The sequence below is a fragment of the Poecilia reticulata genome, linkage group LG13, assembly GCF_000633615.1.
Source record: "Poecilia reticulata strain Guanapo linkage group LG13, Guppy_female_1.0+MT, whole genome shotgun sequence".
NCBI classification, from domain to species: Eukaryota; Metazoa; Chordata; class Actinopteri; order Cyprinodontiformes; family Poeciliidae; genus Poecilia; species Poecilia reticulata.
The window spans coordinates 2,036,193-2,048,521 of NC_024343.1; positions in this window are offsets into that span (position 1 = coordinate 2,036,193).

Here is a 12,329-nt window from a genome sequence, read left to right on the forward strand (position 1 = left end):
CGAGCAACAAGCGAAATTTCCAACCGCCAAAACGCAGAGTGTAACKGACACCAACTGCCGCTCCATTGGAGTGAGAAAATGAGTGGATTTTTGACACCCAAAATAATTTTGAAACTCGGTCATGACATTGCACTGACTGCCTGCTCCCGTAAAATGTTGTCGAAATAAAAAAAAATGTTGCGATACTGTAGGAGACGAGAAATTGCTCTCTCATACACTTCGAACGGTTTTCAGATCGCTTTTACGGATCCTGAACGGGAAGCAGTTGGTCGGACTGCTTTTTTACARAAAAAGTTTTTTGGACACAAAATTGGAATATATCATCAATAACCTGATCATTATGGCCAAATATTATTACACAAATGCAAATTTTAAAAAATTAAAAAATACCCCCAACCTTCGACGTTTCCTAAAAGAAATTTCACTTCTGTTCAACTCTGTGAAAATGGTTGAGACAGACTACTACAGAGCTACTCTGCTCTGTAGTAGTTTGTCCTGTTTGATTTTTGACATTTATCCATTTAATGATTAAGACCMCGTACAACAATTCCAAGGTATTCAGTTTATTAGGCTTTCTTTATTTTCTAATTATAATCACCTGTTTTGTCATAACGTTCATGTCATTCTGTAACCCCTTTGTTTCTTTCTTTCTCTTGGTGTAATCACTGACTCCTAGTCACTCAAGATACTGTATAAAAAGTACATGTGCTTGTAAACACATACATTCTGTCAAAGTGCTTCTGTCAAGGCTTTGCTGTTGCTTAGCATCATAGCATACATTACATTATTCCACTGTTGGAATCTGATGATGTCAAAGTGTTGTGATGTCATAAGAAACAGATGCCTTGAATGTCCTGCATCTGAATCAAATTTGCAGAACTCAGCAGCACGGACGTTGGTTTTTCTGTATTGGATTTAACATTGCATTTTTTGAAAAGCATCAAAGTGAAGTGAAGAAACTTGAGTTTGAGGTGTCCCGAAAGATCAACGAAATCGGCATGAAGAATAATGAGATTTTGAGAGAAAAAGACAAGTACAAACTTCTTGAGGGCAAGGTAAAAGCTCTGGAAAAGCAGTTGAAAGAGGCAGAGAAGGAGATTAAAGTTCTTGAGAAGGAACTTCCAAAAACTCCAATGGAGGAAGCCACAGATAAAACTAAGCAAGAGTTTAAAGCAAGGATCAATTTATCTTCAGGCGTATCAGCTGTGGAAAAACAGCAAAACAGAAGATTAAAAGAACGTCTGATGAGAAAAGAACACGAGGTGARTAGACTCATAGAGCAGCAGGCTGAGACCTCCAAGCTCTTAGCCTCACAACAACAGAGAGAGGTTCTGGCTGTGAAAAAAAGTTTTGCCCACACAGAATCTGAGTGGAGAGACCTGAAGAAAGAAAATAAATCCTTAAATTGTCAGATCAAGGTACTAACCGAAAATAGTTAGAGGGATCAAAATCACATTAAAGAAGTCACCGACCAAGTGCTTAAGGTGACAGAATTGTATATCAGTGAGAAGATGGAACATGAGAATTTGAAGGAATCCATAAAGAGAAAAGAGGCTAAGATTGAAGATGATATTGCTTTGAAAGGACCTAAAGATCAAAGCCAACCTACCAACGCTAAAAAAAGTCAGACTTCTACCACCGATCCAGGAAAAAAGCCTCCAGCTACCCAAATCAAAGTCAATATGTAATCAAAGAATTCTGCTTCTGCGTGAAGGCAAGTTAGAGCCAGCGTTTAAAGAAGACAACCTCACGACACAAGCAAAGTTAAAACAGCTGAAGCCAACATGCCCTACCAAAAGGAAGCCTGAAATCTGGCATTTTGCACCGGCAGGCAGGAAAGTTTTTCTCACAGGAACTGAGGAGAAAAATTAGCGGGCAACCTGGAGAGAGTGCCACAGTAGATGGGAACGGTAAAGTTCCTTCATTAGGGGTTAGACGCAACAAAACATCATGATACGAGGTGTTATACTCACCTCACCTCGTGAGGTSAGGTGAGTATAACACCTCACCTCACCTTCCAGCCCCAGGCCTTGGGGGGCTTCCAGCCTAGGGGTTGGAGACGTGATTCCCTCTTTACATGGGCTCACCACCTGTGAGAGGGACAAAGGGGTGGGTTGCAGTATCAAAAGGATGGCAGCTGAAGGTGGGGACCTTGGTGATCTGATCCTGAGCTACAGAAGCTCCCTGTACGACCGGTGTCAGAGTCTGGTCCTCACTCCCAGCAGTAACTCAGACTCGTCTCCTGTGAGAGTTGGACTCCGCCAAGGCTGCTCTTTGTCACTAATTCAATTCAATACTTTTATTGACAGAATTTTTAGGCATAGCCAAGGTGTGGCCTTAATTTGGTGGCCTTAAGATCGCATCTCTGCTTTTGCAGAAGATGTGGTCCTAGTGCCTTCATCAGGTCGTGATCTACACTGGAGCGATTTGCAGCTGAGTGCGAAGTGGCAGGGATGAGGATCAGTGCCTCCAAATCCGAGGCCATGTTCTTGAACCGGAAAATCTGGTTAGGATGCTTCCTGGACGCCTCCCTGGTGAGGTGTTTCAGGCACGTCCAACCAGGAGACGACCAAGGGGAAGACCCAGGACACGATGGAGAGACTGTTTCTCAGCTGATCTGGGAACTCTTGGACCAAATGGCTGGGGAGAGGGAAATCTGGGCCTCCTTACTTAGGCTGCTACCCCGACAATCCGAAGCGGATGAAGAAGCGGAAGATGGATGGATGAATGGATGGAGGGATGGACGGACGGACGGACGGACGGACGGACGGACGGACCCAACCTAATAATGTCCACATAGACTTTCTTTTGTTTGGCCACAACCATAATTTTCAGTTTTAATCTAATCAACTGTAGATTAACTCATTAATTAATAACTTGCATTCCTACCTGTACTGAACAGTGTGTTTCTTTCTACGATACACCCTTTAAATGGGATGCATAGGTWTTTTTCGGGGGCTGTGGTTTTTCCATCCATCCATCCATCCATCCATTTTCTTCCGCTTCATCCAGGGTCGGGTCGCGGGGGTAGTAGCTTCAGAAGGGAGGCCCAGACTTCCCTCTCCTCAGCCACTTGTTCCAGCTCCTCCGGGGGAACCCCTAGGCATTCCCAGGCCAGCTGAGCGACATAGTCCCTCCAGCGTGTCCTGGGTCTTCCCCGGGGCCTCCTCCCAGTGGGACGTGCCCAGAACACCTCACCAGGGAGGCGTYCAGAAGGCATCCTGACCAGATGTCCGAGCCACCTTAACTGGCTCCTCTCGATGTGGAGGAGCGGCAGSTCTACTCTGAGTCCCTCCCGGATGACCGAGCTTCTCACCCTATCTCTAAGGGAGAGCCCAGCCACCTGGCTCTCCAGGCCCAGGTCCCTGAGGAGGAAAACCATTTCGCCCGCTTGTATTTGTGATCTCGTTCTTTCAGTCATGACCCAAGGCTCATGACCATAGATGGGGGTGGGAACGTAGATCGACCCCCGAGGGACACGGTCGAACGCCTTCTCCAAGTCCACAAAACACATGTAGACCAGTTGGGCAAACTCCCATCCACCCTCCAGGACCCTGCTAAGGGTGTAGAGATGGTCCAGTGTTCCACGACCAGGACGAAAACCACACTGCTCTTCCTGAATCCGAGGTTCTACTATCCAATGGACCCTCCTCTCCAGGACCCCTGAATAGACCCTACCAGGGAGGCTTAAAAGTGTGACCCCTCTGTAATTGGAGCACACTCTCCAGTCCCCCTTTTTGAATAGGGGGACCACCGCCCCATCCTGACCAGAGGCCGGAGCCACCTCAACTGGCTCCTCTCAACGTGAAGGAGCAGCGGCTCTACTCTGAGTCCCTCCCGGATGACCGAGCTTCTCACCCTATCTCTAAGGGAGAGCCCAGCCACCCTACGGAGAAAACACATTTCGGCCGCTTGTATCCGGTACCTCATTCTTTCGATCATGACCCAGAGCTCATGACCATAGTTGAGGGTGGGAACATAGATTGACCCATAAATCGAGAGCTTCGTGTTTTGACTCAGCTCTGTCTTCACCACGACGGACCGGTACTGCTTCACGGCAGACACTGCGCCAATCCGCCTGTCGATCTCCCACGCGCAGTCTTCCCTCATTCGTGAGCAAGATCCCCAGATACTTAAACTCCTCCACTTGAAGGAGGAGTGTGCTAAACACATCTAATAATTAAGAAAAATTGCTAAAAGCTTATTTTGGGGAAAAGGCTACTTCTAATGCACTTTTAAGGCTAATACTAATGCTAGGGTTAATGATAGCACTAATTAGCCACTGCTAATTAGCACTTAGCTAAGGCTAATGCTAAGGTAATGCTAATGCACTGCCTTGCTTCCTATATATTTGCTAATGGTAAGTAGCACTTCAAAAGAGCAGAAGAAATCTTATGTTTTTTGAACAATAACAATAATTGTTGTTAATCAGTTGCTAAGAGATGAACACGTTTTCTGGTAGCAAAATGCCACAAAGTAAACATCTGACTTTTACTTTTGCAAAATTTACCAACTGTAAATTTCTTGTTTCTAAACAGAAAAGCAGTATTTCAAAAATACTGCTTTAAATTGTACATTTTTATATTTTATAAACAATAATTAATTTGGTGTTGAGATGAGTGCTTTTCTCTGGTGACGAACTGCTGACAAAATAGTAGTATAAATCAGATTTTTGGTTTTGTGTTGAATCTCTGTTTTATAATCTATTTACCACCAATGACAAAGAAAGAAACTCTTTCACTTTTCAGAAAAATTGCACAATTCTTGTTGAGTAGTACTTATTGTAAGTTAAGTAGTATCTCAATAGACCAGAAGACATCTTATGTTTTTTTGAACAACAATTAGCATTTTGGCTAATTTTAGCTTATGCACTAATTTTAAGATGTTGAATGGAGTAAGTCCATGTTACTCAACATGCTTGTGACTCTCCACATGCTATTGAGTACATTGTAGTTTACCTTAGCATTGATGCTAATTTTTAGCATCAGAACGCTGGGTTCAATTGACGGGCACATTTTGGCAGGCCCCGATTAAATTTCTTCAGAAATTTTCTAGTTAACGACTGCAGCTGCAAGTGTGTGTGTGTGGGAGAGAAAGAAGGAGCAGAGCCTCCGTTGACTTGTATGGGATTTTGTTGTTTTTCGCAATTTATGTTGTCATTTTAAATCAGAATGCCACTAATATAATAGCGCACTTCACGGGAGTAAGCTGCACGTTTTGATACCACCTTTGCYGGGGTGCATGCAGCAGTTAGGGGTGCATTAAGGGTGACATAAGAAGAATAAATAAATAATAATAAAGAAATATCTTATTGGRTGTAGAACATAGGCTCCTGCCATGCATTGCATAGGCAGGCCCCAAAAAGAGCTGAAAAAGAATAGGTGCACCAAAAACATTCCTTTAAGGGTTCAGCAGCGGACACAGTCGAGGCCTCTCTGCTGGAATGTTAATTGTTTTATTACAGTAATGTTTTATTAATGGAACTTTTTGTTCTTGTGTGACTTCTCTCGCCTGCAGCTGCTGTGTCATTACACAGATTACAGGCAGGCTTATCACCGGCTAYCATACTGTTGTATGATGTTTCCGTCATGAGCCGCTCACCTTGGCTGCCCTTCGCTCCGCTGGAGTTTAATAACCCAGATAAATTACAGTCCGTCTGCAGCTCTGTCCCCTCYGGAGACACCTTAATGACTCACATGTCGGCTTTTTTGGGGGGGGATGCCTTGAAAACCAAACTTTTTTTTTTCAAAACTGGCAAATTTAAACTCCTGGCCGGCCACAAAAAACATTAAGCTAAAAATGCAAAACTTAGTTTATTTGCATTATTTATTTTTTGTTTGTTTGTTTTACCTGTTGATAATAAACAACATTTTTATAAAATCTATAAATCTGTAAAGATCCAAAACATAAGGAAGGTTTCGGACTGTTGCCTTATCAAAAGAAAAACATTTACCCTTTTCTGACTTTAGGTCGGGCGGCCCATCAAAATCATTTCAAGGGCTACAAATGGCCCCCGCGCCACACCTTGGACACCACTGATCTAAATAGGAGGGCGATTTATCATCAGGCATAGTTTATATATATATAAAAATGACCATTTTATGAAAGTGACAAAATGTCTCCGTTGTTGTAACAGATGTGAAAGCCATGCTGCTAGATGGAATAACGTGACAGATCCTGTAAATGAAAACTCATACTGTTTCGTTTGTAAAGTTTTCTGGCACTTTCTCATGTCTCTGGTTTAAAATCTGTCAACCATTAACAACAAATAATAACAAACTGCAGAAAAAATTTTAATCCGGTACAAGGCGCCTGTTGTGAAAGAAGCCGGTGTGCGGCGAAGCGGGGAGAGGAGCACAGTCCATCTSAAAGGGTTTCGCACAGGTTGAGCAACGAGGGGACCAGCCCGGGTCCCGGATGCGCCCCTCGCTTCCTGTAAGAGTGCCCATAGCATCAGAAGCTGCGCGATGTAAAGCATTCTGAGGCGTCACAGGTGAAATAGCAGCACAAAGTAGAGAATTTTGTGTAGCGGAAGGAAAAAGACATATAAAGATGCCTTCAGCTTCTTTATTTTGACTAGAGGTATACAATACTGAGTATTTTGGTATCACCAGTATCATCAATACTGATACTTTTCATTCAAGTTTGATTTACCATCAAACTWTTGTGGTTCTTCCTTTAAAATGTTTTGTTTGAAACGTAGGCCAGAATTCATAGGTGTCAACAAAATACATTATCAACAAACTAACATAATAAACAGAAACAATAGAAAAGCAAAAAACATATCTTTTTCTGCATAAACAAAGGACAAAAAAAGATGTATATTATTTTAGAACAAAATCAAAACGGAATCTTCTTTTTGAGGTCGAGTTGAAAAACTACTGTACCAAAAATAAAAATGAATTTTATGTGAAAATTGACATTCAGGAAGTAAACACGTCAGAGGCTGCAAAAGAACTTGAAAATGTGACCCCCTGAATGAATAACCAGAGCTTTATTGAAGTTTTGGAATGGTCTAGTCAAAGTCCGGATCAAAATGCAATTCTGAATCTGTAGCAAGACTTAAAAGCAGAGGTTAACCAATGTTATCCATCCAGTGTAAATRCATTTGTAACATATAGAAAAGCACACAGTAATGCAATAATTTCAGAACTATACAAACTGAAATGTGAATTATTGTGAATAAATTATGTTTTTGAAAAACACTGAGTTAGACTCAACACCTCACAATCTACTTTGTGAAATACACGAGTGCTACAGAAACACCTTAGTGAAAAATAACCAAACCAGATTGTTGTTTTTTTTATTTAATGATCTCTCATCAAAACTACTGCTATGAAATTAGAGAGTCATAAAATCTCTACAATTGTTGAATTTTAGATGTACAGAATGAATTTCTCTTAAATTACTTCAGACTTAAAGAATCATATTTGTGTGTGTCAGAACASCAGTTTGTCATAATCAGKAGTTTAAAAACTCAGATTTTGGATTAAAGTTGTGATTATTTTTAAAAGCCACTTATCTTACGTAAACCAACAAATACATGTGTTTCAGTAACACTAATTTTGACTCTCAATTTGAGCGTAAAATAAAACCCAGACACGGTTTTGGATTACTAGATAAGAGAGTAAATTATTATTATAACAAAAAGCAACGATGACAGCTCAGTCTAACAAATATGTGTTCAGGCTGGTCTGTTGAAACGGCTAAAGGATGGTTATGTGTGGGAATGACTGTAGTYGTGTGTTTGTTTGACTTCTGAAGGTGTGGTGAATCATTTTTAAAGCATTCCTTGTCCAGCGACTTGGAAAGTTATGAAACTTAAATGCTTATATTTGAGTAAGGTTAGTAGACAAGATTCTAAAGGACTAAATCAACTCATGTCCTGGTGAGTTTTTACTCTTTTTTTATACATATAATCAATTTACAATCACCGTCTGAGCCGAGTTGAGTTGTACGTCGTGTCTTCTGGTTAAGGATYAGTGTCCTGCTGTCAGAACCGGTGCAGGCCCAGAATGTGCCATCCAGTGTGTCCTCTGACCTCTGGGGACCCATCGTTCACTTAGAGCAAGAACCGGAACGTTTGGAAACGGGTCGGACTGTGCGTGCGTGAGCTGGATGAAAGCAGCGGTCCGGTACCGTTCCGCAGACTGATCCGGACCTTACCCCCGACCTGAACCTGCCGACCGCTCCTCCCCTCACCTCAGACAACGTTCTGAAAGAGAGAAGAGGTTTACATTCAGGGAAACTTGCTTTCTATCATTCAAAGCTGTTTTTTGTGACGCAGATAACATCTTGGTTCAGGACAAATAAATATAAAGTGTTTGTCCTTTGACACTGTCCTGTAAGATGAAAGAAAATTATCTGAGGTAAAGAAAACTGTGTCTAAGGCCTAGACAAAGCAAGTAACTGCAATTAACTAACTGATGTTCAGTGACAAAAAAGATTAATTATTTTCTGATTTTATACTGAAAAATGCTAAAACTCTATTAATAAAATGGAAAAGCAGAAGTAAAATTGAGCTTCCTTCCATCCTTGACACAGCTCACAGTCGCTGCCTGTCCAGAGCTGGTCGATTATAAAAGACCCCTCAGCATGGTCTGTTCTCTCTGCTGCCCTCTGGGAAAAGGTTCAGCAGCTTCAAATGCAGAACAACCAGATTCCACAACAGCTTCATCCCTAGTGCCAAAGGATACTAAACTCCCATTAGTTCAGTCTTTTATTATATACATTTATATTGATCCTTTTATTATTACTTATTTATTTATTTATTTATTATTGGAGCCTTGCAACAAAATTTCTTTCAATTTGTACATTTGTAAATGTACAGTTGAATGACAATAAAATCTGTCTATGTCTAAAAGAAAATAATTTAATAACATAGCACATAAAAGCTATTAATTCCTATTGCAACATAACAGACCCACAAGATGTGAGGTTTTCACTTTATGGTGCTTGAAAAACTCAAGACTAAAGATCTCAAGTCACAAAAGTCATTTCACCGTCTGTTTTTCCCGGAGTTGAATGTGAAACAATCACTTTCAGCTGAAGTTTCATGTGCCTGGCTAAATCAGTGTCACGTGGCTTTATTCTGACTTGAACAAAGAGTCCTCCTGTATCCTCCTGAAAATTGCCATGGTGATATTCATGGGCTGTTGTTTTGATGAGTCAAAGAGTTTATATTTTTCCCCCAGATATTGTGTGAAAAACATGTCTCCTATTTAACGAGTTATACATACAACTTGAATCTACCTCTACAATACTTATCCAATACAGAGGTATCTACTGATTGGTACACCTATCAAACTGTCTACCTACCAACCATCTGCTACTTATTATGGAGGCAGCAGCCTGAGCACAGCTCCCCTGACTTCTCTTCCTCCCCCAGCCACTTGGACCAGATCCTCTTGGTGAATCCCAAGGCGTTCCCAGGCCAGCCCAGAACCACCCCACCCCATTCACCTCTACTGGCTATTCTTGACATGAAGACTCTGAGTCCCTTCCAGGTGGCTGAGTGTCTTACGCTACCTCTAAGGGAGACCCAGACAACCCAGCAGAGGAAACTCATTTTGGTTTTATTATTATTTGTTTTTTTTTATCCAAATCTGATGTGAATGAATGATATGCATTTAAACATGACACAGTCTGAAGAATAAAAAAAAGACAGACATACAGAGACTAGTAAATGTTGAGACTCTTTGAAGCATTTTCATCTTAAATTATATATAAAAAAATCTATCTTTAAGCAGGCATTAAGCATACTTTCCAGTAAGCCCTTATTTCTGTACTAAAAATGCTTTTTCATTGGTCTGATGTAATATTCTAATGCTTGATGTTGTGTTTTCATTAACTGCAAGCAGAAAATCATAATTAACAGAATATAAAGGCTTCAAACCATCCTCCTGTTACTAAGCCAATGTTGGTGTTTGATTTAGTGAACACAATTAACTGAGATGAATGAACTTTTCAAGAATATTCTTATTTATTGAATGCAACTGCTGCTGCACTGTAGTCAAATCATTTTTAAACATTTCCATAGCTTTCTGTTTCTACCTGCTAACCTGTTATCAAAGAGGTGTCTGTGCAGAGTGCAAGACTGATAAAACTCAAAGCTAATAAAGCTGATGGCGCTAATAGAGCTAATAAAGCTAATAGCGCTAATATAGCTAGTAAAGTTAGCAATCCACAACATGGCGCATCCTTGAAACCTAACTCTGTAGACCACACCCCATTTCTCTGGCCATCCATCATGCTAACAACTCGTAACCCCCTGGACAGCTAGAGTGTATAAATCCATCAGAGTTCAGGCTGATTTCATCAGTTTCAGTTTCTCTTTGTAAGGTGAAGCAGCAGCTTTGGTCTCAATCAGTGCAGCAAGATTTCTTCACCACACCCACAAATCAGAGAGAAACAGTTGACAAGCCGCGCTCGGTGAACCCACAGATGATACATCCGCAGATAAAGAAGAAGAGGAAAGTGACAAAGATGCTGACATCCTTCCTCTCCTCCCAGTTCATAAACATGACCTGTGGATGATCCTATGCTGGGATAGCCGAGTGTGGAACGGGGAGGTGTTGCACGCTGCGGCGCTGCACAGCAACAGAGTCAACATAATCCGTGACACAGGGTGTGTACTTATGCGCGTGTTTCCTTGTTGGACTTGAAAGTCTCCGAGTCGTGTTTGCTCAAAAGGTCGCGCAAGGTGTGTGTGTGTGTAGTCAGGGATTGAACGTTTTCCTCTTCTTTTCTTCGGCTAAATCACGTCAGAGCAGAGCAGCTTTGAGGTTTTGCTGTTTGTCATGGCTCAGCAAACTTGTCTCTGTCTCACTGCTGTTTGGTTATGTCTTAAGGTCTCTAATGCGCGGCACTTTTATTTTATAGTATCGTGGGCAGTGAAAAAGTTCCTGATAAAGTTCCAAGCAGGAAGGTGTTTTTTTTTTTTTTTCATTTCACAAACATAATTCAGTTTTATAATCGGGGCGGCTTCAATGATTACATTGCGTGCTCCGCTTAAACAGCAAGAGACTGGTACTCCAAACATTTGAGCTCAGTCTACTGTATGTTAAAAACATTTCTCCAGATAAACAGAAACAAAACTGAAGGTATTACCTTTGGAACAAAAGAAGAACGTTCTAGAATCAGCATGAAGTTCAGTTATTACAGCCAGAAACTAGAGATCAGGCTTGAAATCTGGGTGAAGTGATGGACTCTGACCTGAACCTTCGGAATCACATAAAGACAGTTACAAAGTCGGCCTTCTGTCACCTGAAAAACATTTCCAAGATTAAAGGACTAAAGTCTCAGCGAGATCTAGAGAAACTCATCCATTTGTTTATCTTTAGTCATGTTGATTATTGCAACAGTGTTTTCATAGGTTTGCACACAAAAAAAAAAAAATCAATCCTCCAGCTGTAGCTGATCCAGAACGCTGCTGCTGACGTTCTCACTAAAACCAGGAAAATAGAGAACATCACCTCAGATCTAAAGTCCTTTCACTGACTCCCGGTAGCTCAGAGAATAGACTTTAAAATACTGTTGTTAGTCTATAAATCATTTAAGGACTTAGCAAGACAATACATTAAAGATCTGGTGTCATTCAATCAGCCTTCCAGATCACTCAGGTTTTGTGGCTATTCTGCATCCGCTGAACCAGAACCAAACATGGAGAAGCAGCATTCAGCTTCTATGCACCACAAATCTGGAACAAACTTCCAGAGACCTGTAAAAGTGCTGAAACACTGTGTTCCTTTAAATCATGACTAAAAACCCACTTGTTCAGAGTAGCCTTTGCTTGGCGACAAGTGGAACATTAATCAAAACTGCTGATGATGGCATTTGACAAAATGTAATGTTTATTGCCATTCCATAATTGGTTGCTGTCTTGGGTTTTTATGTTGTAAAGCGCTTTGCCTTGTTGAAATATTCTATGCAAATAAACTTTACAGAATCAACTGCAGCTATTAATGCAAATTCCTTCATCATTCGTAAATTTATGTGGAAGTGAAATATTTTCTATATTTCTTTTGCTTCTGACCAATCACCACAATGCTGCTCTGTTGTTGTTGCTTATTTCACATACTTTTCTGGTTAGTTAAAGCTGGTTATAAACCCGATCTTCTTCAATTTCTCCCCAAAAGTTTTGCTCACTGTTGATTTCCACACATTTTTAAAAAAAATCTCAAAAATAGTCAAAAATAGAGCTTAAAAAAATGCGCAACTTTTTGAAATAGATGTCACGAAATCAGTAATTTTAAGCCGGAACAATCACAAAAAAAAAAAAACATCACAACATCCCAGAGGGACTGTTAAGAGGAAAGCAGTAACTCTGG